This window comes from Garra rufa, chromosome 15 (assembly GCF_049309525.1).
Source record: "Garra rufa chromosome 15, GarRuf1.0, whole genome shotgun sequence".
NCBI lineage: Eukaryota > Metazoa > Chordata > Actinopteri > Cypriniformes > Cyprinidae > Garra > Garra rufa.
This window is the reverse complement of record NC_133375.1, coordinates 33,019,752-33,031,521: the sequence shown is the minus strand read 5'-3', so window position 1 is coordinate 33,031,521 and position 11,770 is coordinate 33,019,752.

Below are 11,770 nucleotides of genomic sequence, written 5' to 3'. Positions count from 1 at the left end.
CGAGATGCCAAAGCAGTACGCCTCCCCGCCAGCCGGGCTGGGCGTCTCCTTTGGCGCTCCTCAGGAGGAAGAGATGTCTGACGCTGCGTCAGAGGGAGAGTCAGGGGGTGAGGACGCTCTTCCGGCGGCGCGGCGCCCCTCCGCGGTTGCTGCCCCGTCGGAGGCAGACTCCGAGCTCTCGGCTATGCTCCTCCGAGCCGCCAGGGGGATCGGCCTGGAGGTTACTCCATCGGCCTCGGCCGATCCTTCTCGGCTGGGCGACTGGTTCCTGGGGACGGCTCCGGCGGCATCGCCTCGCCCTCCCCCGGTGCCATTCTTCCCGGAGGTGCACGAGGAGCTGGTTAAGACCTGGCGGGCGCCCTTTTCATCTCGCCCGCTGCCCGGCTCCTCTCCCCTCGCCACCCTTGATGGCGGGGCGGCCAGGGGGTATGCGTCGGTTCCCCAGGTCGAGCGCGCTATGGCGGTGCAACTTTGCCCGCGTGGCGCTGCCACCTGGCGGGGCCGGCCGCGTCTCCCGTCCAAGGCGTGTGAGCGCTCGTCCGCCCTTGCGGGCCGCGCTTTTCACGCTGCGGGCCAGGCCGCCTCGGCCCTGCATGCGATGGCAACCCTGCAGGTCTACCAGGCCAAGGGGTTGAAACAGCTGCACGAGGGTGGTCCCGACCAAGGTACGATGCAGGAACTCCGCGCTGCCACCGACTTCGCCCTTCGTGCGACGAAGGTCGCGGCGCGGGCCCTTGGTCAGGTGATGTCCACGGCTGTGGTCCAGGAGCGACACCTGTGGCTCTCTCTGGCCCAGATGGCAGATGCCGACAAAGCACGCTTTCTCGACGCTCCCATCTCCCAGAGGGGCCTATTCGGCGACTCTGTCGAGGACTTTGCCCAACAGTTCTCGGCAGCCCAGAGACAGACGGAGGCGTTTCACATCCTGCCCCGCCGCGATGCTTCCATCCCGCCGCCGGAGGCACCGCCTCCGCCTGCACGTCGCCGAGGGCGCCCCCCTGCGGCCGCAACATCTACGGCTCGCCCCACCGCGGAGGCCCACGACGCCAGGTCGGCGAGAAGGGCCCGCAAGCGCAGAGCCAGCCGCAGGAGAGTGGCGCCGCCCGCGGCACAGGGATCGGCCCGAAACACCCGCAAGAAAACTGCGAAACGTCCCTGACGCGGGCCTCCAGAGGTGATTGAGACTGCTCCTTAGGGGATGCTAACAATCTACGCTCCCCGCTCCCGGTGGAGGGCCGGGAGCCACTGTGTACTTCAATGCTGCCGTCGGCTTTCGTCGACGGTACCCACTTTTTCTCAAAAAGAGCAATTTCTCACCTCTGGCTTCGGCCTCGAGTTTCCTTCTGAGCAGCACTTACACTCCTCGGAACCAGACTCGCGGCCGGCCTTCGCCAGCGCGGGATCCAGGGAAGAAGGTAAGCACTGCTTAGTGCAGTTAGACACTTCTCCAGGACGTTCATCCTTCTGGGTTCTGTCTCCTTCCCTGTCTCCCCCTAGGCTGCCCCACCACGGTCACGTCGGTCAACGTTCCCTTGATACCACTACGATGGTTGATACGGACGGTACGGCCCGGCCCCAGGCGTCCGCCCAGACTCAGAGGTACCCCTTACTTTCTTATTCGGGCAGGCGTGCCTCTGTTCTGCTTGCGGAGGTCGCGTTCCTACTGGCGAAGGACGCGATCCAGCCTGTCCCTCCCCCGGGACGAGGTCGGGACCTTTCAGTCTCGACTTCACGTGTCCAGTTAGTGTGGTGGGTTAATACCCGCCCTGGATGGAGCTCTGTCCCGATCCCTTTCAGGCTGTCGGCACACTCGCTCACGACGAAGCACATACAGCTATGTTTCCGTCTCCAGGGCTGGGTTGCAGCCATCTGCCTGAAGGGCACCCGCTGTCTCGTCTCGATCTTCCCCGGCGCACACCCCTCCGGCGGTCTGCCCCGGGGGTCGAGCGCTCAGCGCTAGGTGCTTCCATTTGGCTAGTCCCTCTCCTTCCTGCCTTCTTTAGGCCATGGGAGCTCCCCTGTCCCCTTTTTCGGCAGACAGGTATTCGCGTCTTCAACCGTCTCTTCGACTGGTGCTTTACCAGCCCACTCGTGAGTTCCGTTGTGCGAACATAGGGACTTGGTGCCTCGGCACCCCCGCCATCTGGTCCTTCAGGCCAACCGAGGGAATTCGTTTCCTCGGTCGGGAGCCTGACTCGGTCCTTAAGACAGCCCGCCTTACTACCTAGAGCGCGCAGTCAGTGCTGTAGTTCCTGAGTCAATCAGGCACAACATAGCGGTCCTCTCAACTGAGGCTCCTGGGGCACATGACAGCTCTAGCCGCTAAGAGCCGCTAAGCTTGTTCATGTGAGACCGCTTCAGCACGATCGAGTCCCAGGATGGGCATGGCATCTCGGCCCACTCCGGACTGGCGTTTTCCCGCAGTTTGGCCGACAAGCCAGCCCGTGGCTTACCACGGGTTGGGTTGCCATGTACGACAGAGGCTTACAGCCTCTCCATCTGCTCCCAGGGAGTACGTGGCACATTTTGCTACTTGCCATTCACTTGAAGCAGGTAAACTCAACCGTGCAGCCTATCGGCTCTCACGGCAGTCCACCACCTGCAGGATGGCGACTCCACCCCGTGACGCAGCTAGTTTGGAGCATATCGGTAGGCCAGCCACATCCGCTCGCCCCCGATTGCTCTCACTGCCAGCTGCCTCCTTCAGAGTAGCGCTGGCACTCAGCTGACCTCCGGGGCCCAAGTACGCCCTTCCCCAGTGAGCCTCCTTGCACAGACTCTGTGCAAGTCCAGGGAGGACGAGGAGTAAATCTGTTGGTTGCGCTACAAGAATGGCCCACCCGGACTCAGGTCTAGTAACCGTTCCCTCGCGGCAGTCCCTCCCTGTAGGGCACGGTATGACACCCAGACCTCTCCGGTCTTCTCAGGCCGTGATACAATTATCACTCAGTCCGAGCTCCCTTGACTAGAGGCAGGCTCGCACTGAGATGAGGTCTATTTGCTGGCTTTCCACAGAGTTACACGGTTGCAGTATGCTTCCCTTCCTGCAGGAGAGTTTGAGCGCAGACTGTCCCCTCACTCTTTAAGTACATGCCGCTGCTTCGCCGCGTATCACATGCAGTAGATGGAGCTAAGTAGGTAAGCATTCACTGGCCGTGAGGTTTCCCAGAGGTGCCCAGAACGCACCCCACACCCTCTTGGGGCCTTCCCGTCGCCTTCAGAGCCACGGGACGCTCCAATTGAGCCATTGGCCTCAGTCGAGCTAGCATTACTGTCATCAAGACAGCGCTCCTGACCGCCCTGGCTCCCGTTAAGAGGGCAGGAGACCTACAAGTTTTCTCTGTCAAGTAACGCCTCATACCCTCTGGGACCCCCCCGTCGCCCTTCAGGGCCGCGGGTTGCTCCTTAGGAGCCTCGGGCCTCAGTCGAGTTAGAATTCCTGTCATTAAGACAGCACTCCTGACTGCCCTGGCTTCCTTTAAGAGGGTAGGTTACCGACAAGCTCAGGTTCCTCAGAGGTGCTTAGCACGCACCTCATACCTCTTGGACCTCCCCGTCGCCTTCAGGGCCGCGGGTCGCTCCATTGGAGCCACTGGCCTCAGTCGAGCTAAAATTCCTGTCATTAAGACAGCGCTCCTGACTGCCCTGGCTCCCATTACACTCTAAAAAGTGCTGGGTTAAAAAATAACCCAACCATAACCCAGCTGCTGGGTAACTATGGGACAGAACACGCGTTGGGTTGTTTTGACCCAAGTGCTGGGTTAAATCATTTGACCCAAAATGCTGGGTTGTTTATTTGACCCAACCAGTGGGTCAGATTAACTGTGTTGCTGGGTTAAAAACTACCAAAATATTGGGTTATTTATTGTCTAATTGCCTTGCTACCTTTATATTTACCAATAATAATATATAAATCACAAAAGAATTTAAAATTATTATTGTTTTTCTGTAATACAGTTACACAACACAAAAAAATGAATATGTAAATGTCATTTTAATGAGTTTTCATATTTCTTTTTAATACAGTTTTCAAATAGGTGTAGCTGTCACACATTTTGTCCAACCCTTAAAGACACAAATAACAGTTTTAGTAGATCAGTTTCTTTTAAACACAAAACTGTAAACAAGGCACACTATATTCATATTCTTTATGTCAACATTGCAGCAGCAGAACACTCAAAAATGAATTATTACCACATTAGAATCATTCCAAACATTGTGCCATTAAAACTAAGCCAAAAAAAAGAGTCCACCAGACAATTCTTACAATTTAAAACATGTTTCAAGTGGCCAAAAAAAAAACTTCACACATGAAGACTTATGTCCATCAATATGATATACTGCAAGCTGGAGAAATTCCCAGGCAACAAGTCCGCTTCAATGGCATGGCCTGGAACAATGGCGAAGGTCTAGAAATGTTGTTGTCTCATCCCAAGGCTCAAATCCACCATGTTGGTCCCCACCTGTTAATTATACGGCATTTAGTCTTGCAACATTACATTTTAAGTTAAGTGTATTTTATGAACATAAACACAGAGGCATGAAATAAATGCTCATTTTACTTCTCAACTTTTCATACAGTTGTGGTCAAAATTATTAGAAAACTAGTATTTTCACCAGCTAAATAAGGTTTTAAGTCAGTGATTTCTATCTTTTGCTGTAGTGTGTCAGTAGGAAATATCGGTTTACATTTCCATTCATTTTGCCATTAATTGTGATAATCCAGTGACATTTTTGTTCTGTGCTCCACACAGGATCTGATCTCATCATCATCCAGAAGAACTGTGAAAGCGTCACCAAGATGCTCCAAGAGACCTAACTGCAAAGCTACAATACTGTTAAAAGTTTTAAGCACTTGTCTAAAAATGTCATAAAATGACGCTGTCAAAAATAATGTCATAAATAAATGTTCTTAATCAATTAACCTTGATTAACTAAATTAAATCAACATTTGGTTTGACCGTCCTTTTGTGTTTAAAGCAGCTTTTGCCCTACACTAGGTGCACTTGCACATAGTTTTTCAGGTAGCTTTGCAGGTAGGTCTCTTGAAGCATCTTGGGGACGTTGTCACAGTTCTTCTGGATTTAGTTTGTCTCAGTTTGTTCTGTTTCTTCATGTCATTCCAGACAGACTGGATGATGATGAGATCAGAACTCTGTGTGGAGGATTGGCTGTTGTGCAAACAAAAACCTCACTGGATTATCACAATTAAAGGCAAAATGAATGTTTGGAAATGTAAACTGATATTTCTCACTGACACACTACAGCAAAAGATAAAAAACACTGACTTAAAATCATTTTTTAGCTGGTGAAAATACAACTGTTATAATAATTTTGGCCACCACTGTGTTTATATGTATATACACCCTTATTAAAGCAGAAAACGTAAAACAAAACTTACAGGTTGTACGTCAATGAATGGCCTCCGGGATTCCGTGGTTGTGGGTCTGAAGACCTTTTATCCAGAGTGGGCAGGACTTTGAAACCACTTTCCCCTTTAGCATCTAAACCATAGGAATAATATGCAAACTGTGAACCATATTTTATAATCAAAACAAACTGAAACACTTTCATATGAAGATTTCTTCATTCCTTTAAATAATGCAAATTAATTCCCACCCTCATTCAACTACTGCAGGTTAAGTTTAGGTATGGGGTCAGATTCAGGGATGTAGAATATGCTCATGCAGAATAAGGCATCAGTTTGTGCTTCATAAGTACTAATTAACAGCCAATATACAAGCTAATAAGCAACTAGTTAAGTGTTACTGTACCATTGTATTTACCAGTTGATCTGTGTCAAATACAGTTGCATGTTGTTTTATAGATTGACATATTATAAGAAAAAGCTTACCTTAAGTCATGTCACCCAGCTCTGAATGCACCTCACTGAGCACTGGCAAGAATTAGGTCTGCAACTGTAGCCCAGTCTTCAAAAAGTCTGCCTCTGGATATAGCTTCCTAAAGTCTTGTGAAATCTGATCAAATCTGAAAAACAAATGTGGTTCAATAAGTTTAAGGTTTATACTGGTCTCTTAGTTTGTAATGCAACACAGGCATTCACTAAAATAGAGGAAGAGTAACGGTGTGTTCACACCTTCACACCCCCTTAAGGGGCCGTTCACATGCTGCGCCTAAAAACGCGTGAAAACGCAAGACGCGTCGCTTTCTTTCCAAAAACGCAGCTTCCTCTCCCATGGCGTCTGCCGTTGCTAAGCAACCATGTCCCGCGCCTGGAAAAAATGAGCTTCCATTATGAGCGTATAATAACAAACTTCAGTGCGCAAAAAACGCGACATGTGAACGGCCACATACACCACGAGAGATTAAGTCTAACTTTACATACTGTAGCTAAGACAACATTACATTTAAGTAATAAACACTTTAATAATGTTAAACCACAATATGACTGGTATGTACTATTAAGGGACATAGCGTTTTAGCTAATGCAGATAAGTTACCTCAAGGAAAAAACCGCGAAAATGCTCAACATAAAACATATGGATCTATCGTTGGATTCGGCACGTCGCAAACATTTACTTGAAAAATATGCCCTTAAAAGATCAATTTTTGTATGAAATGATCTAATTTTGACAAAACATTACAAAGCAATACAGTATGCAGACAGTAAAGGAACTTACCCCCGTATTTCTGACCTACTCTTTCCATAAGGCGTTAAAATAAAGGCCATATGTATACTGTAAATTATACAAATAACACTACACACACACACACACACACACACACACACACACACACTTTATATAACAATAAAGCGATTGTTGAGGCAAAAAAGTACATCGCTAGGCTGCTTAAGTTACAACGTTCGTCATTCACGGAATAAAATGCCAACCCCGCACAGCGACATATCAAATATTGCATTAAACAGTGAAATCAGTACGCTCTAAAACACAACTTATTAAAAGTAAAGGTAAATAATTATATAATCATATTATTAATTTACCTTATAATCCTGCTTGCTGCGAGGTGCGTGACCGCCTGGCGACGAGACGAGTGAAGAATCCAGAATGTTCGATGAAGTGAAAAAAATAAACAAACCGGTTGGGTCAAAATAACCCAACCCAGGTGTTCATAGTGAAAGAACCCCTTATAGTCCATTTGACCCAGCATGATCAACCCAACTGTGTGTTTACAGTGCCTCAAACAACCCAACATTTTGACCCAGCACAATTAACCCAGCAATGTGTTTACAAAAATAACCCAGCACTTTTTAGAGTGTAAGAGGGCCTACAAGCTTTTCTGCCAGCAAAGTGTGTCGAGAATTCGGGCCCGGCGTCTTCCACGTTACCGTCGAGACCCCGGCCCGGTGCCCAAGGTCCCCACCACGCCTTTCCGCGATCAGGTGGTGGACCTGCAAGCTCTGCCCTGGAGGAGGCAGACCCAGTCGTGCTATGTTGTGTCGTTAAATATGTGAGACTGAATCACTCGGCACTTCAGCCGCACCAGCAGCTTCATCTGCCTCGGGATTCAGCAGAAAGGGAATGCTCCCCGAACTGAGGTTGGCTAAATGGTGGTAGATGCCTCTCCCTGTTATACCCAGGGACAGCCGTGATCCTTGGTTCATGGCACCTCACCAGCAGATGTATAAACCGGAAGCTGCGGGCTGGGCGACACCCTACCTTCGCTTGGTTCTCCAACCTTGCGTAGAGGCCGTTCTCCCGTGTCCTAACATAAGGACTCACAGGTGAGCGGGAAGACCGGCTGGTGTCGGCTTGCTGCGCCATTCCCACGTGGATCCGTGCGCTATTTCCCAGAATGTTCCCTCCGGCGAACCCTGGGTCCTCCTGCCCCGCAGTCAGGGCTAGGCGCGGAGTAGTCCTGCACTGTGATCCTGCCTGGGTCTCCTTCGCCCCGCAGGTTGTGGCTTAGTTTTTATTTATTCCAGCGGAGGAGACCGCTGTTTCCCTCGTGTATCCCTAAAAACCTTTATGGATATATTGAATTATTCTTATTTCCACATGTAGAATTTCATGTGCTCCGCCCCCCCAACCCATGCTTCAGTACAACTGGCATCCCTGGTGGGCCCCCTTATTGGGCCCCAGGGCGTTGGGAAGGTTACGTTACACTTCGCCTGCCGGCACGTATACTTGTCAGCACGTGAAGTTGTTGCGTAACGCGGCGTCAGGGTCGTGGCCTTTTCCATGGGCTTGTTCCCAATGTAACGTCGAAGTGATTCGACTGAAGGGGTAACGTCTAGGTTACGAAGGTAACCCACGTTCCCCGAAGGAGGGAACGGAGACGTTACATTCCCCTGCCACGTCCCTGGCGTCGCGCTGACGCCGGCTTGACGGCTCTTCAGCGAAAACCTGTTTGAGTGATGCGCGCCGCCTTCTTATATACCCGCATGTGCGGGGGAGTGGCCGACGCGCACGTCCACTCGCCAATTTGCAATTGGCCTTTTTTATATAAGGCTCAGAGATGATCGGTCTCTCAGGCGAGATCCCAATGTAACGTCTCCGTTCCCTCCTTCGGGGAACGTGGGTTACCTTCGTAACCTAGACGTTTTGCATGGGGGTCAAAATGGCAATTTTCACTTCAGATACGTAGAAAAAAATTACTTCAGAAAGATGGCAGCATCGTAATGTTATTTTTACACAGGAATTGGTAGGTCTGTTAGTAAAATATGTTGGCTTTAGCAGTCTTTGGTGCATTATATGCCAATGAGTACGTTTACATGGACAACAATATTCCGATTTTAACGCGATTAAGACAATACTCTGATTAAGAAGCAACCATGTAAACTGAGATTTTTGATTAATTTAATCTGACTAAAGTCATAATCGGAGTAAACACAAATCGAATTAAGACAGGTGGAGTATTCCTATTTTAGTCGCATTATGGAAGACATGTACACACCTTAATCAGACTATTCCCCTTGTGTAGGACTTTTCGCCACATTTTGTGACAGGATACACACTAATGCTGCGTTCCAGGCAGGTTTTTGAGCTCGTAAATCACGTCTTCAAACCACGACTCAGGACTTTGTAGCGTTCCAGGCAAGTCACGCCAAGCATGTATTAATTTTAGCTATATTATTAATAATTTGATTGCAACGTTATATTGTTTTACACTCTATCTTTCCACTGTGTGCCACTTGCATAAACACCGCACCCCAGAGGCTTTATTGTTGTTTCGCGGGCTATGTCACCTCAGAACTCAGAACTGGGAGTACGTCAATCTAGTACGAGTTCACGAGTGGGAATTCACGGGTTTGAGTGCCTTTCCAGTGCACTTTCACGGGTAGAAGTTTGGGAAAACACGGGTAACGGGTTGATCGCACGTGCTTATGCTTTGGTTTCATTTTTATTTATTTATTTTTTTGCTACAACATGGGATTAATCAATGCTCATTGCTGATAAATGGTTTGTCTGTTATCATAATTTATAGTTTTATGGAAACGTAGTTAACCCGTTCTTTTTCATTAGTATTATTTGTGATTTTAATTTTGTGAACGGGATTTCCGCTATTGGAATGTCTTAGTATGCTTTTCACTTTTACTATCGAATTCATGATCTTGGTTTTGCTTACATATATAGGCTACACCTATCAATTTTAAGATTAAAACAATTTTTTAAAAGATGGATTTGTTATTTTTAATTAAACAGCATAACAACAATAAAATAAAACCAGCTTATATCATTTATTAACAACAACTAATAAGACGAGGCATGGACTCCATCACATGCTGTGTTATATGCCGACTAAACAATTTATTACAGGGCACGCAAACACTGAGCAATCAAATCAATCAATAAAAAATAAATAAAAGAAAGCCTCTAAAGCGTAATGTGAGGTAAACGGCAAAGATAACAGGGTTTTCAAAAAGAAAAAAGAAAAAAAAAGAAAAAGTAAAACTAAACTGGCTTTCGACTTGCGTGTTTTTTTTTGTTTTTTTTCCCTAAAAACTGACTGCCTCTGAAACGCTCGCTGTATGGAGCAGACGATTTGGAGCAGCACAGCATGCACTCGCACAAATGCGACCACGGCAAATTTTAAATCACACATTCTAAAAAAATTGTTGCATATGTCCAGAGCCACCGAAACATCTAAAAGTCTATAACGAAGATGAACTGATAGCGTCGCGTGTGGACCTAATGATGTGTCATTAATCGATCTATGTACTATAACATGTAAAACGGGAACATGAAAGGAATATTTTAAAAGCAACTCATGTAAACAGCTTAATCATATTATTGTCTTATTCAGAATAAGGTCATTAATTAGATTACTGGTGTCCATGTAAACGTAGTCACTGGTGACCATTCAAAAATGGGCAAACAGCACTTTTTCAAGTTTTTTCTCTAAAGTTTGCATGCCTGCAACTTAAGAAGTATTAAATATATCTTAATGCCCTTTTAGATATTGGGTCTTAACAAACTTTCCTTTTGGCATCTTCATTTTTAGGGTCTTGTATGGTTCCATTTTTAGAGATATTAGAATTTGAATATGGCTCCAGGAGTAAATTGAACCCAAATGTGGGTCGCTTTGCAAAAATATTTTACTTCTTTTCTTTCAGAGAGGAACATCTGAAAAACAATTAATGTTGAAACTAGAGATCTTGTTTCCTTCTGTCAAGACAACTGCATTGAAAATAAATTGATGGCCATAACTATTCTTTTTCCAAAGTTTGCATGCCTAGAACTCAAGAATTATTAAAGATATCGCAATATGATTTTAGATTTTAGTTCTTTACAAACTTTTCTTTTGGCTTCTTCATTTTTAGGGTCTTATATGGTTAGGTTTCAGAGATATTAGAATTTGAATATGGCTCCAGGAGTAAATTGAACCCAAATGTGGGTCGCTTTGTAAAAATGTTTTACTTCTTTTCTTTCAAAGAGGAATATCTGAAGAACAATTAATGTTGAAACTAGAAATCTCATTTCCTTCTTTCACGGCAACTGCATTGAAAATAAATTGAGTGACATAACTATTCTTTTTCCAAAGTTTGCATGCCTAGAACTCAAGAATTATTAAAGATATCCTAATATGATTTTAGATTTTAGTTCTTAACAAACTTTTCTTTTGGCTTCTTCATTTTTAGGGTCTTATATGGTTAGGTTTCAGAGATATTAGAATTTGAATATGGCTCCAGGAGTAAATTGAACCCAAATGTGGGTCGCTTTGTAAAAATGTTTTACTTCTTTTCTTTCAAAGAGAAACATCTGAAGAACAATTAATGTTGAAACTAGAGATCTTGTTTCCTTCTGTCAAGACAACTGCATTGAAAATAAATTGATGGCCATAAGTATTATTTTTCCAAAGTTTGCATGCCTAGAACTCAAGAATTATTAAAGATATCCTAATATGATTTTAGATTCTAGTTCTTAACAAACTTTTCTTTTGGCATCTTCATTTTTAGGGTCTTATATGGTTAGGTTTCAGAGATATTAGATTTGAATATGGCTCCAGAAGTAAATTGAACTCAAATGTGGGTCACTTTGCAAAAATATTTAACTTTTTTTCTTTCAAAGAGGAATATCTCAGGAACAATTAATGTTGAAACTAGAGATCTTGTTTCTTTATGTGAAGACAACTGCATTGAAAATACCCGAGTGCCATAAATATTCTTTTCCCAAAGTTTGCATGCCTATAACTCAAGAAATATTAAAGATATCACAATATGATTTTAGATTGTAGTTCTTAATAAACTTTTCTTTCGGAATTTTATTTCAAGGCCCTACATCATACATTCCCAGAGATATGTGGATCTCAATAAGATCTCCAGTTTCAGAATTTTCAGATTGAATAT